Source organism: Hemiscyllium ocellatum, chromosome 9 (assembly GCF_020745735.1).
Source record: "Hemiscyllium ocellatum isolate sHemOce1 chromosome 9, sHemOce1.pat.X.cur, whole genome shotgun sequence".
Classification (NCBI taxonomy): domain Eukaryota; kingdom Metazoa; phylum Chordata; class Chondrichthyes; order Orectolobiformes; family Hemiscylliidae; genus Hemiscyllium; species Hemiscyllium ocellatum.
In genome coordinates, this window is record NC_083409.1 from 3,245,363 (window position 1) to 3,260,618 (window position 15,256).

The following is a 15,256-nucleotide window of genomic DNA, read 5'->3' on the forward strand; positions in this document are numbered from 1 at the left end:
ATGTACTCTGCCATTTATACTCACACCAATACAAATACAGCCCAACAGGCTCAAACCCACATTCTCTTTTTATTAAATGCGTTTCTTAGGGTCCAGTTATGTTATATTGACATATCCTTTCTAACACATTCCAGCTCCCGATTTATTGTCAGGCAGACACGGTTTGGTTTCAGACTGACAGCAGAAAGGGTTGTGGGAGTTCTTGTTTCTCAATCTGAAATCTAAAATGGTCAACAGGTAATAGAGGCTTTGGAAATAGAGAGGATCGTGGTGACTGAAGGGCATTATGGAGATAGGGAGTAATGTGCGGGCTGTATGAGATTATGGACATAGAGAGTGCAGTGGTGACTGAAGGACGTTATGGAGATAGGGAGTCATGTGGGGCCTGAAAGAGGCCAAAGCGATCTGGAGGGCTGTTGGGCCAAAAGGAGGTTGCACAGATCAGGAGGATCATGGGGACTGAAGGAGGTTACTCTGAATGGGAGTATCGTCGGGTCTGGATGAGATTATGGAGATAGGGAGGGTCGTAGGGTATTTTGGAGGTTATGGAGTTAGGGAGGTTTGTGGGGAATGATTCAGGTTACATAGATAGGAAGAGTCGTGTGGACTGAAGGGGTTTATGGAGATAGGGAGGGCTATGGGGACTGAAGGAGTTTATATAGATAGTACTTTTGTAGAGAAGCACAGGAAAGAAGTGCAGGTATCGAGCATTTGACCACAGAGTCGGTCCCACCATTCAGTATGATCAGGGCTGATCATCTAACCCAGTACAGTATTCTTGCTTTCACATTTACTCTGATGTTATAATGACTACTGGCATTTAGTGGTACAGCGGGCTGTAGTAACTGGGACGGGGGGTGGGGGGGGCGCTTACAGATTTAGGGAGGGTTGTGGAAGCTGGAACAGGTAACAGATACAGGGTGGGTTTTAGGAATGGGAGGATTTCACAGTGATTTGGAGGAATGCAGGGATGGGACGTGGTAACAATCACAGGGAGGATTTTGGGGGGTCGATCTGAGACGGGTTCAGCTGAGAACTGAAGTGAGCCAAACCGTCAGGACAGGCAGGGACAAGGTCGGACTAATAAATTAAACTGCATTTACTTCAATGCAAGGGGCCTAACAGGGAAGGCAGATTAACTCAGGGCATGGTTAGGAACATGGGAATGGGATCTCATAGCAATTACTGAAACATTGCTCAGGGATGGGCAGAACTGGCAGCTTAATGTTTCAGAATACAAATGCTACAGGAAGGTTAGAAAGGGAGACAAGAGAGGAGAGGGAGTGATATTTTTGATAGGGAATAGCATTGCAGCTGTGCTGAGGGAGGATATTCCCAGAAATACATCCAGAGAAGTTATTTGGGTGGAACTGAGAAATAAGAGAGAGATGATCACCTTATTAGGATTGTATTACAGTCAAAGGGAAATTGCCAAACAAACCTGTAAGGACAACTCAGCTATCTGTAAGAATAATAGGTATGGTAGAGGATTTTAACTTTCCAAACATTGACTGGGACTGCCATAGTGTTAAAGGTAGATGGAGAGGATTTTTTTAAGTGTGTACAAGACAAAATTCTGATTCAGTGTGTGGACGCACCTATTAGAAAAGGTGCAAAATTCGACCTACTCTGAGGAAATAAGGCATGGCAGGTGAGTGAGGTGTCAGTGGGGGAGTACTTTTGGGCCAGCGGCCATAATTCTATTTGTTTTAAAATAGAGATTGAAAAGGATAGACCAGATGTAACAGTTGATGTTCTAAGTTGGGGATAGGCCAATTTTGACGGTATTAGTCAAGAACTTTTGGAAACTGATTGGAGGCAGATGTTAGCAGGTAAAGGGACGCCTGGAAAAGGGGAAGGCTTCAGAAATGAGATAACAAGAGTCCAGAGAAAGTATATTCCTGTCAGGGTGAAAGGGAAGGCTGGTAAGTATAGGGAATTCTGGATGACGAAAGAAATTGAGTGTTTGGTTCAGAAAAAGAAGGAAGCATATGTCAGGCATAGACAGGGTAGATCGAGTTAATCCTTAGAAGAGTATAAAGGACGTAGGAGTATACTTAAGAGGGAAATCATGAGGGCAAACGCGGACATGAGATAGGTCTGATAAAAAGAATTAAGAAGAATGCAAAGGGTTTTTACAAATATATTAAGGAAAAATGGTATCTAGGGAGAGAATAGGGCCCCACAAAGATCAGCAAGGCGGCCTTTGTGTGGAGCCGAAGAAAATGGGGGAGATACTAAATGAATATTTTGCATCAGTATTTATTGTGGAAAAGTGTATGGAATATATAGACTGTAGGGAAATAAATGATGACATCTTGCAACACGTTCAGATTACAGAGGAGGAAGTGTTGAATGTCTTGAAATGGTTAAAGGCGAATACATCCCCAGGAACTGATCAGGTGTACCCAAGAACTCTGTGGGAAGCTAGAGAAGTGATTGCTGGGCCTCATGCTGAGATATTTGTATCATCAATAGTCACAGGTGAGGTGCCAGAAGACTGGAGGTTGGCAAAAGTGGTGCCACTGTTTAAGAAGGGTGGTAAAGAGAAGCCAGGGAACTATAGACCGGTGAGCCTGAACTCGGTGGTGGGCAATTTGTTGGAGGGAATCCTGAAGGACAAGATGCACATGTATTTCGAAAGGCAAGGAGTGATTAGGAATAGTCGACATGGCTTTGTGCGTGGGAAATCATGTCTCACAAACTTGATTGAGTTTTTTTTTGAAGAAGTAACAAACACGATTGAGGATGGCAGAGTGATAGATGTGATCTAGATGTACTTCAGTGAGGCATTCGACAAGGTTCACCATGGGAGCCTGATCAGCAAGATTAGAACTCATGGAATACAGGGAGAACTAGCCATTTGGATACACAACTGGCTCAAAGGTAAAAGACAGAGAGTGGTGGTGGAGGGTTGTTTTTCAGACTGGAAGCCTGTGACCAGTGCAGTGCCACAAGAATCAGTGCTGGGCCATCTTCTTTTTGTCATTTACATGAATAATTTGGATGCGAGCAGAAGAGATATAGTTAGTAAGCTTACAGATGACACCAAAATTGGAGGTGCAGTGGATAGCGAAGAGGTTTACAACAGGATCTGGACCAGATGGGCCAAACGGCTAAGTGGCAGGTGGATTTAATTCAAATAAATGCGACGTGCTGCATTTTGGGAAAGGAAATCTAACCAGGACCTATACAAGTAATGGTAAGGACCTAGGGAGTGTTGCTGACCAAAGAGACCTTGGAGTGCAAGTTCATAGCTCCTTGAAAGTAGAGTCGCAGGTAGAGAGCATAGGGAAGGCGGCATTTGTTATGCTTTCCTTTATTGGTCAGAGTTTTGAGTACAGGAGTTGGGAGGTCATGTTGCGGCTGTACAGGACATTGGTTAGGCCAATGTTGGAATGCTTTGTGCATTTCCGGTCTCCTTCATATCAGAAAGATGTTGTGAAACCTGAAAAGGTTCAGAAAAGATTTACAAGGATGTTGCCAGGGTTGGAGGATTTTAACTACAGGGATAGGCTGAACAGGTTGGGGCGGTTTTCCCTGGAGCTTCGGAGGTTGAGGGGTGACATGACAGAGGTTTACAAAATTATGAGGGGCATGGATAGGATATGGTAAATAGACAAAGTCTTTTTCCTTGGGGACAGGGAGTCCAGAACTAGAGTGCATAGATTTAGTTTGAGAGGGGAAAGGTATAAAAGATAGCTCAGGGGCAACTTTTTCACGCAGAGGGTGGTAAGTGTATGGAACGAGCTGCCACAGGATGTGGTGGAGGACGGTACAATTGCAATATTTAAGAAGCATTTGGATGGGGATATGAATGGGAAGGGTTGGTAGAATATGGGCCGGGTGCTGGTAGGTGGGACTCGATTGGATTGGGATATCTGGTCTGCATGAACGGGTTAGACTGAAGGGTCTGTTTCCGTGCTGTACATCTCTATGACTCTATCACTCATTGAAGTTATAGAAATAAACTGTATGGTCGCGTCTGGAGGAGATTAAAGGCATAAAGGTTTGTAGTTCCCGAAGGAAATTACATCAATCGGGATCAGCAGAGTTTACAGAGACTGAGTGCGTGTTAGAGACAGGAAGAGTTCATAGTCATCATGAGAAATGCAGAAACTAATTCATGAGAGAAGCAGGGTCACTCTGCTTTGTGCTCAGAGACAAGGAGCAGTCTAACAGCTGGAGGAGGTTACTAAGGTACAGGGCTTGTTTGCTGTTGTGACGGAAAGGTTACAGAGATCATGAAGGTAGTAGGAGTTTTAGAAAGTCACAAAGACAGGGAGGATTTTCAGGTCTGAAAAGGACTACACTGACCGGGATGGCTTAAGGAACTGTTTGCCATTTTGTCTCTGCTTCACCCATCCCCCACATATTTTATCACATAGCACTGGCTTCAGCCTTGGTCATTCGCGGCTCCTAAACTCCCTTTAATCTCTCCCTGCACTGTCATTATCACCTTTGCATCTGGAGCCTTGAATCACCTTCTCTCAGCCTGGTGTAAATAGCTCCCTAATTTCCCCACACCTTCCCCCCCACCCCAAATTTTATCTTTAATACAGGGTCAGTTAGACTCGAAACGTCAGGTCTTTTCTCTCCTTGCAGATGGGGCCAGACCTGATGAGATTTTCCAGCATTTTCTCTTTTGGTTTCAGATTCCAGCATCTGCAGTAATTTGCGTTTATTCATGGCTCTGTGATATTGCTGGTGACATGATAACTCCAATGTCGATGCGTGAGAGCTGAACAAGCGAATGATTTCCCTCTGGATGTCGTGTGAAAAGTATTAACAGAGATGCAGGAAAAAAACATGAACGAATCTTTGATTTGAATTGAAGCCTGAACTCTGGTTCTGCTCCGAGACTGTGCCAGGTCGACTTAATGCTGCATATATTTCATGCTTTGCATTTCTTTGTGAAAACAATTGAGACTGATTGATTTGCTGCAGGCAACATCCACCAGTCATCGTGAGTACGGCGATCAAGCCGTGCATCTACTCCTGTCAAATGTTTTATTGCGCATGTGAGGCTTTCTGCTTGGTGATTTTGTGGTTTCTCGGACACGTTGTTTGGAAATACAACAACACAGCTGAGATCCGGCATGGGACCAACGAGTTGATGTTCCATGACAGCGATGGTCGGCTTTCGAATGAATACACATCTCAATCGATCATGTGACAAGTTCTTGCAGACTTTGAAAGTAAAAGCCATGGGGATCTTGGAGTCGGCACTGCAAAGGACACCAGCGCTTCACATGGTCAGTATGGGGATTGAACCCACGACGTTAGCGTTATTAGCACCATGCTCTAACCAGCTGAGCTAACCAGCCGAAAGGAAAGGCATATATTGCCTGTGCTCACAACCACGACGACAATTCATTTTCTGCTTCGTTCTCGATCGCGCGATAGTCTGAAGTATTTCCTTTCATTGCAAAGCTTTTCAACAAAAAAAAGCATCGAGATTTTCCGAACGGGCACACTCGAGCTCACCATTTGCTCTGATATCCAAAATTAAGCACAATGTCCGGACCAATGCAGTTTCAATCGCAATGCCACCAGCTCAGCTGCAGCATGTCATGTTGACAAATATCGTCTGGAATAACGTACCTTCAACGATCGCTCACTGTGCTTCTGGAAACTCACAGACCTTTGGAGTCAGGGTTATGTGCTGCTGATAAACTGCTGCGAGCCTCATGCCAAATGCATTTGAATTGTAATCTAACAGCGGGATTCTTTCTGCTCCCGAACGACGCAGTTGCTTTGGAGTTTGCAACAGCGCAGAACTCAATTATACGTTTTGATCAATGACTCATGTTACTTATTCAATCTTAGTTTGGCAGCATATTTAGCAAGTTATCACGCCTTCCTGCAGCGTTTGTCAGCGACAGATATGCTGCTAAGATGACTGCTTCAGACAGCATGCTATATCCTACATTTGAAAATGGAAAAGGTGCAAGCGTTTACAGGCTGATCAAACACTCACTATTTTGCCTGGCACGTCAGAGGCTGGGAGCTGATCTTATGGAGGATTTTCAATCATGAGGGGCATGAATCGGGTAAGTAGTAAAGTTCTTTTCGCTCAGGTAAGGCAGCGCAGAACGAGAGGGTATAAATCGGGTGTGGGAGGGTGAGAATTCGAAAGGCAGTGAGGAGCAACGGCTTCACGCAGAGGATGGTGCGTGTCTGCAATAAGTTGCCAGACGAGCTGGTGATGGGGTGTACAATTCCAATACATTTAAGGAATTCGGACGTGTATTTGAATAGGAAGGGTTTAGAGAGACATTGGTCAAGTGCATGCAATTGCGGCTGGATCAGTTGAGGATATCTGCTCGGAATGGACGAGTTCGACCGAAGTCTGTGTTTTCAGTGCTGTCCATATCTGACGGCTCTATGATATTACAGATGAAATGATAAAAAAGATAAATAAAATAATGATGTAAGATTGTCTGAAGTTGGTAAATTCAAACAACTTCAAATAATTTTGTTTCAATTATTTTATTTATCTTATGTATTTGTGATTTTTTTTCAGAGTCCTGTACCTCTTATTTCTTTTTTGTCTCTCTTTCAGTCGCTACCCACTCTGTCAATATATTTTTCATCTCCTCTGCCTGCTTTGCTACGCTTCTCTCCTGTTTTCCATTTTGTGTCTGCTTCACCCATCCTCCACATATTTTATCACATAGCACTGGCTTCATCCTTGGTCATTCGCGGCTCCTAATCTCCCTTTAATCTCTCCCTGCACTGTCATCATCACCTTTGCATCTGGAGACTTGACTCACCTTCTCTCAGCCTGGTGTAAATAGCTCCCTAATTGTCCCCCTTTTTTATCATTAACAAAGGGTTAGTTAAACTCGAAAATTCAGCTCTTTTCTATCTTTGCAGATGGAGCCAGACCTGCTGAGATTTTCCAGCATTTTCTCTTTTGGTTTCAGATTCCAGCATCTGCAGTAATTTGCGTTTATTCATGGCTCTGTGATATTGCTGGTGACATGATAACTCCAATGTCGATGCATGAGAGCTGAGCAAGCGAATTAATTCCCTCTTAGAAGTCGTGTGAAAAGTATTAACAGAGATGCAGCAAAATACCATGAACGAATCTTTGATTTGAATTGAAGCCTCAACTTTGGTTCTCCTCCGAGACTGTGCCAGGTCGACTTAATACTGTATATATTTCATGCTTTGCATTTCTTTGCGAAAACAATTGAGACTGATTGATTTGCTGCAGACAATATCGCTACCAGTCATCATGGGTACGGCGATCAAGCCGTACGTCTATTCCTGTCAAATGTTTTATTGCGCAGGTGAGGCTTTCTGCTTGGTGATTTTGTGGTTTCGTGGGATACGTTGTTTGGAAATACAGCAACGCAGCTGAGATCCTGCATATGACCAAGGAGTTGATGTTCCATGATAACGATGGTCGGCTTTCGAATGAATACACATCTCAAACATGTGACAAGTTTTGCAGACTTTGAATGTAAAAGCCACGGGGAACCTAGAGTCGGCACTGCAAACGACACCAGCGATTCAAATGGTCAGTGTGGGGATCGATCCCACGGACCTGGCGTTATCCGCACGACGCTCCAAACGCCGGCTTAATGCAAATGCTTGCATTGCCGGTGCTCACAACCACGGCGGCTATTCATTTTCTGCTTCGTTATTGATCGCACGATAGTTGGAAGTATTTCCTTTCATTGCAAATCTTTTCAACAAAAAAGCATTGACTTTTCCGAACGCGCATGCTCGAGCTAACCATTTGCTCTGATATCCAAAATTAAGCACAATGTCCAAATGAATGCAATTTCAATCGCAATGCCACCAGCTAAGCTGCAGCTGGTCATGTTGACAAATATTGTCTGGAGAAATGTACCTTCAACGATCGCTCACTGTGCTTCTGGAAACTCACAGACCTTTGGAGTCAGGGTTATGTGCTGCTGATAAACTGCTGCGAACCTTATGCCAAATGCATTTGAATTGTAATCTAACAGTGGGATTCTTTCTGCTCCCGAATTTGCTTTGGAGTCAGCAACAGCGCAGAACACAATTGCAAGTTTTGATCAATGACTCTTGTTGCTTATGCAATCTTCGTTTGACAGCGTATTTAGCAAGTTATCACGCCTTCCTGCAACGTTTGTCAGCGACAGATCTGCTGCTAAGATGACTGCTTCAGAGAGCATGCTATATCCTACATTTGAAAATGGCAAAGGTGCAAACATCGACAGGCTGAACACTCTCTCACTATTTTGCCTGGCGCTTCAGAGGCTGGGAGATGGTCTTTTGGAGGTTTTTCAATCATGTGGGGCATGAATCGGGTAAGTAGATATGTTCCTTTTGCTCAGGTGGGGCAGTGCAGAACGAGAGGCTATAAATCTTGTGTAGGAGAGTGAGAATTCGAAAAGCAGCGAGGAGCAACGACTTCACGCAGAGGGTGGTGTGTATCTGCAATATGTTGCCTGACGAGCTGGTGATGGAGTGTACAATTCCAATACGTTTAAGCAATTTGGACGTGTATTTAAATATGAAGGGTTTAGAGAGATATTGGTCAAGTGCATGCAATCGCGGCTGGATCAGTTGAGGATATCTTTTCGGAATGGACGATTTCGACCCAATACTGTGTTTTCAGTGCTGTCCCTATCTAATGGCTCTATGATATTGCAGGTTGAAATGATCAAAAAAGATAAACAAAATAATGAATTAAGATTGTCTGAAGTTGTTAAATTCAAACAAATTCAGATAATCTTATTTCAATTATTTTATTTATCTTCTTTATTTGCGATTTTTTTCACAGTCCTGTACCTCCTGTTTCTTTTTTGTCTCTCTTTCTGTCGTTTCCCACTCTCAATACATTTTCCCTCTCCTCTTCCCGCTTTGCTACCCTTCTTCCCTGTTTTCCATTTTGTCGCTGCTTCACCCATCCCCCACATATTTTATCACACAGCACTGGCTTCAGCCTTGGTCATTCGTGGCTCCTAATCTCCCTTTAATCGCTCCCTGCACTGTCATTATCACTTTTTCATCTGGAGCCTTGACTCACCTTCTCTCAGCATGGTGTAAATAGCTCCCTAATTCTCCCCTTTTTTTTATCATTAACACAGGGTCAGTTAAACTCGAAACGTCAGCTCTTTTCTCTCCTTGCAGATGGTGCCAGACCTGCTGAGATTTTCCATTATTTTCTCTTTTGGTTTCAGATTCCAGCATCTGCAGTAATTCGCGTTTATCCATGGTTCTGTGATATTGCTGGTGACGTGATAACTCCAGTGTCGATGCATGAGAGGTGAGCAAGGGAATGAATTCCCTCTGGAAGTCATGTGAAAAGTATTCAAAGAGATGCAGGAAAATAACATGAACGAATCTTTGATTTGAATTGAAGCCTGAACTCTGGTTTTCCCCCGAGACTGTGCCAAATCGACGTAATACTGCATATATTTCATGTTTTGCATTTCTTTGCGAAAAACAATTGAGACTGATTGATTTGCTGCAGACAACATCCAGCAGTCATCGTGGGTACGGCAATCAAGTCGTGCATCTATCCCTGTCAAATGTTTTATTACTCTGGTGAGGCTTCCTTCTTGGTGATTTTGAGGCTTCGTGGGACACATTGTTTGGAAATACAGTAACGCATCTGAGATCCGGCATGGAAACAAGGACTTGATGGCACATGACAGCGCTGGTTGGCTTTCGAATGAATACACATCTCAATCGATCACGTGACAAGTTCTTGCGGACTGTGAAAGTCAAAGCCACGGCGAACCATGCCTCGGCACTGCTGAAGACACACAAGTGCTTCACATGGTGAGTGTGGGGATGGAGCCCACGGCCTTGGCGTTATTAGTACCACGCTCTAACCAGCTGAGCTAACCGACCAATCCAACTACCTGCTCAAACCAAATGCCTAATATTGCCGGTGCTCACAACCACTGCTGCTGTTCATTTTCTACTTGTTGTCGATCGCACAGTAGTCAGAAGTATTTCCTTTACTTGCAAAGCTTTCCAACAAAAAAAGCATTGACTTTTCCGAACGCGCAAACTCGAGCTAACCATTTGCTCTGATATCCAAAATTAAGCACAATGTCCAAACGCATGCAATTTCAATCGCAATGCCACCAGCTCAGCTGCAGCTTGTCATGTTGAAAAATATCGTTTGGAGAAACGTACCTTCAACAATTGCTCACTGTGCTTCTGGAAACTCACAGACCTTTGGAGTCAGGGTTATGTACTGCTGATAAACTGCTGCGAACCTTATGCCAAATGCATGTGAATTGTAATCTAACAGTGGGATGCTTTCTGCTCCCGAACGACGGAGTTGCTTTGGAGTCAGCAACAGCGCAGAACTGAATTGCACGTTTTGATCAATGACTCATGTGCTTATGCAATCCTCGTTTGACAGCATATTTAGCAAGTTATCACGCCTTTCTGCAGCGTTTGTCAGCGACATATCTGCTGCTAAGATGATTGCTTCAGACAGCATGCTACATCCTACATTTGAAAATGGAAAAGGTGCAAAGGTTCACAGGCTGAACACTCTCTCACTATTTTGTCTGGCACGTCAGAGGCTGGGAGATGGTCTTTTGGAGGTTTTTCAATCATGAGGGGCATGAATCGGGTAAGTAGATAAGTTCCTTTCGCTCAGGTGGGGCAGTGCAGAACGAGAGGGTATAAATCTGGTGTGGGAGGGTGAGAATTCGAAAGGCAGTAAGGAGCAACGGCTTAACGCAGAGGATGGTGCGTGTCTGCAATAAGTTGCCAGATGACCTGGTGATGGCTGGTGCAATTCCAATACTTTTAAGGAATTCGGACGTGTATTTGAATAGGAAGGCTTCAGAGAGACATGGGTCAAGTGCATGCAATTGTGGCTGGATCAGTTGAGGATATCTGTTCGGAATGGACGAGTTTGACCGAAGACTGTGTTTTCAGTGCTGTCCATATCTAATGGCTCTATGATACTGCAGGTGAAATGATAAAAAAAAGATAAATTATATAATGAAATAAAATTGTCTGAAGTTGTTAAATTCAAACAACTTCAGATGATTTTATGTAAATTATTTTATTTATCTTTTTTATTCGTGATTTTTTTCACTGTTCTATACCTCTTATTTCTTGATTGTCTCTCTTTCTGTCGCTACCCACTCTGTCAATACATTTTTCCTCTCCTCTACCCGCTTCGCTACGCTTCTTCCCTGTTTTCCATTTTGTCTCTGCTTCACCCATCCCCCACATATTTTATCACATCGCAATGGCTTCGGCCTCCGTCATTCGCGGCTCCTAATCTCCCTTTAATCTCTCCCTGCATTATCATTATCACCTTTGCATCGGGAGCCTTGACTCACCTTCTCTCAGCCTGGTAGAAATCGCTCCCTAATTGTCCCCCTTTTGTTATTTTTAACAAAGGGTCAGTTAGACTCGAAACGTCAGCACTTTTCTATCCTTGCAAAAGGTGCCAGACCTGCTGAGATGTTCTTGTATTTTTCCCTTTTGGTTTCAGATTCCAGCATCTGCAGTAACCTGCCTTTATTCATGGCTCTGTGATATTGCTGGTGACATGATAACTCCAATGTCGATGCATGAGAGGTGAGCAAGCGAATGAATTCCCTCTGGAAGTCATGTGAAAAGTATTCAAAGAAATGCAGGAAAATATCATGAACGAATCTTTGATTTGAATTGAAGTCTGGACTCTGATTCTGCTCCGAGACTGTGCCAAATCGACTTAATACTGCACATATTTCATGTTTTGCATTTCTTTGTGAAAACAATAGAGACTGATTGATTTGCTGCAGACAACAACCACCAGTCATCATGGGTACGGCGATCACGTCGTGCATCTATCCCTGTCAAACGTTTTATTTCGTTGGTCAGGCTTTCTGCTTGGTGATTTTGAGGGCTCATGGGACACATTGTTTGGAAATACAGTAACACAGCTCACATCCGGCATGGAAGCAAGGATTTGATGTCCCATGACAGCGCTGGTCGGCTTTCGAATGAATACACATCTCAACTGATCACGTGACAAGTTCTTGCCGGCGGTGAAAGTAAACGCCACGGGGAACCATGCCTCGGCACTGCTGAAGAGACACAAGTGCTTCACATCGTCAGTGTGGGAATGGAACCCAGGACCTTGGCGTTAGTAGTACCACGCGCTAACCAGCTGAGCTAACCGACCAACGCAGCAGCTGGCTTAAAGCAAATGCCTAACATTGCCGGTGCTCACAACCACGGCAGCTGTTCATTTTCTACTTCGTTGTCGATCGCGCGACAGTCTGAAGTATTTCCTTTCATTGCAAAGCTTTTCAACATAAAAAGCATTGACTTTTCCGAACGTGCACACTCGAGCTAAACATTTGCTCTGATATCCAAAATTAAGCACAATGTCCAAACGCATGCAATTTCAATCGCAATGCCACCAGCTCAGCTGCAGCTTGTCATGTTGAAAAATATCGTTTGGAGAAACGTACCTTCAACGATCGCTCACTGTGCTTCTGGAAACTCACAGACCTTTGGAGTCAGGGTTATGTGCTGCTGATAAACTGCTGTGAACCTTATGCCAAATGCATTTGAATTGTAATCTAACAGTGGGATGATTTCTGCACCCGAACGACGCAGTTGCTTTGGAGTCAGCAACAGCGCAGAACTCAATTGCACGTTTTGATCAATGATTCATGTTGCTTATGCAATCTTCGTTTGAAGCATATTTAGCAAGTTATCACGCCTTCCTGCAGTGTTTTCCAGCGACAGATCAGCTGCTAAGATGACTGCTTCCGAGAGCATGCTATATCGTACATTTGAAAATGGAAACGGTGCAAACGGTTACAGGCTGAACACTCTTTTACTCTTTTGCCTGGCGCGTCAGAGGCTGGGAGATGGTCTTATGGAGGTTTTTCAATCATGAGGGGCAAGAATCGGGTAAGTAGATAAGTTCCTTTCGCTCAGGTGGGGCAGTGCAGAACGAGAGGGTATAAATCTGGTGTGGGAGGGTGAGAATTCGAAAGGCAGTAAGGAGCAACGGCCTCACACAGAGGATGGTGCGTGTCTGCAATAAGTTGCCAGACGAGCTAGTGATGGCTGGTACAATTCCAATACTTTTAAGGAATTCGGACGTGTATTTGAACAGGAAGGGTTTAGAGAGTCGTGGGTCAAGTGCATGCAATTGCGGCTGGATCAGTTGAGGATATCTGTTCGGAATGGACAAGTTCGACCGAAGACTGTGTTTTCAGTGCTGTCCATATCTAATGGCTCTATGATACTGCAGGTGAAATGATAAAAAAAGATAAATAAAATAATTAAGTAAAATTGTCTGAAGTTGTTAAATTCAAACAACCTCAGATAATTTTAGTTCAATTATTTCATTTATCGTTTTTATTTGTGATTTTTTTCACTGTTCTGTACCTCTTGTTTCTTGATTGTCTCTCTTTCTGTCGCTTCCTACTCTGTCAATACATTTTTCCTCTCCTCTTCACTTTACTTTCACCCAAGTAAATATGCAGGAGTCGGTTACATGTCCCTCAGGTATCTGACTGTACAAACGCCACTGATGGTGCATTCCACGCATCCCCCACTCTCTGTGGAAATAAATCGGCTCTGACATCTTCTATAAATCTTCCTTCAATCACCTTAAAATTACAACACTGCGTGATAGCTATTTCGCTCACAGGAAGCACTTTCAAGCTATCCACTCTGTACATGCATTTCATCTTCTTCTTGACCTTTGTCAAATCACCCCACAACCTTCTTCGAGATAATGAGAAAGCCGCAATTTCTCAAAAGTCCTCCTAGTACCAGGGACCCGGTTCGGATTCCAGCATTGGTTGACTGCCCGTGTAGAGTTTGCACAATCTTCCTGTATCTCCGTGCGTTTGCTCCAGTTGCCCCCGTTTCCTTCCACAATCCGAAGATGTGCAGTTTCGGTGAATTTGTCATGCTAATTTGATCATAATGTTTCGTTAAGTGTCGGTTACATTCTTTTCTCTTGGAAAATAAAGTGTGAGTGAATGGGTCTGAGTGGGTTACTCTTCAGAGCGTCTGTGTGGATTTGTTTTGGCTAAAGGTCCTGTTTCCACAATGCAGTGATTCTAGGATTCCAGGATTCTTCATACGACATGCCCTCCATTCCAAGCAGAAATCTGGTAAATCACCTTTCCAATCTCTATAGCTTGCACATCCTTCCTTGAATGGGACGAACAGAATGAAACACAATTTTCCAAGTATGAACTAACTAGCGCTCTATACATCATTAGTATAACCTCTTCAAATTAATCCCACGCTAATGAAAGCGAAGAGCCCATTTGCAACTTTAAAAACGCTGTCAACTTGGGTTAAAACTTTGAGGGATCTCTGGACTTTCCTCCACACTGCCATGAATCACGACTATAAACCTTTAACTGCATTCAAGTTCGAACTTCCAAAAAGAGTCACTTCCCACTTCTCCCGTTTGAACTCCATCTGTCACTTCTGAAACTAGTTCAACCTCCTGTCAATATCTCGTTGTAACATTTAATAACCCTTTATAGTATCGAGCACTGCACCAACCTTAGTGTCATTAGCACACCTATTAATCCACCCTTCCACTTCCACATCCCAGTAATTTATCAAACTCAGAAAAAGCTGAGGTCGCAGAACAGATCCTTTTGTAACATCACGAGTCAACGAGTTCCACAGTTAACTTTTTCCATCAAATAACAACGTCTATCTTCAATGGGCCAGTCCATTCTGCATCCAGCCATCCAGAGTTCCGCGTAGACCATGCCTCCTGCCTTTCAGAACACATTTATCACTCGCAATCTTATCAAATGCCTTGACTAAATCCATGGACACCACATCCACTACTCGAACTTCATGAATGTGTGTTGTCTCATCCTGAACGAATTCAATAAGTCTTTGTGAAGCACGAGCAACTCTGCACAGAGCCAAGCTAACTATTTCTAATCAAAGTATGCTTTTCCAAAACAAAATCACCAATCCTGTCTCTCCAAAAATTTGTCCACCACAGATGCAATGCGGACTAGTCTGGAATTCCCAGAGTTATGCCTATTTCCTTTCTAACAAGGGAATAACATTTTGCCACACACCAATCATCTGGCACTACTTTAGCGGACAGTAAGGACGCAAAGATCGTCGTCAAATATACAAGAAACTCTTCCGTCGCTTCTTGAAGTAACGATGGGTACAGTGTCTGACCAAGGTACTTATCTATCTTCATGGATTTCTAAAACTTCCTGCACATCGTCTTTCTTGACATTAACATATTCGACGATATCAGCCTGTTTCACGT

The 15,256-nt window shown here is 43.6% G+C and overlaps 1 non-coding gene across 1 annotated transcript; it reads right to left on the reverse strand.

Moving 5' to 3' along the window:
• Positions 1 to 5,253: 5,253 nt before the first annotated feature.
• trnai-aau (transfer RNA isoleucine (anticodon AAU)) lies at positions 5,254 to 5,327 on the reverse strand. Its single transcript has one exon. It is a non-coding gene; the product is annotated as a tRNA-Ile (tRNA).
• Between the last annotated feature and the right edge of the window lie 9,929 nt (positions 5,328 to 15,256).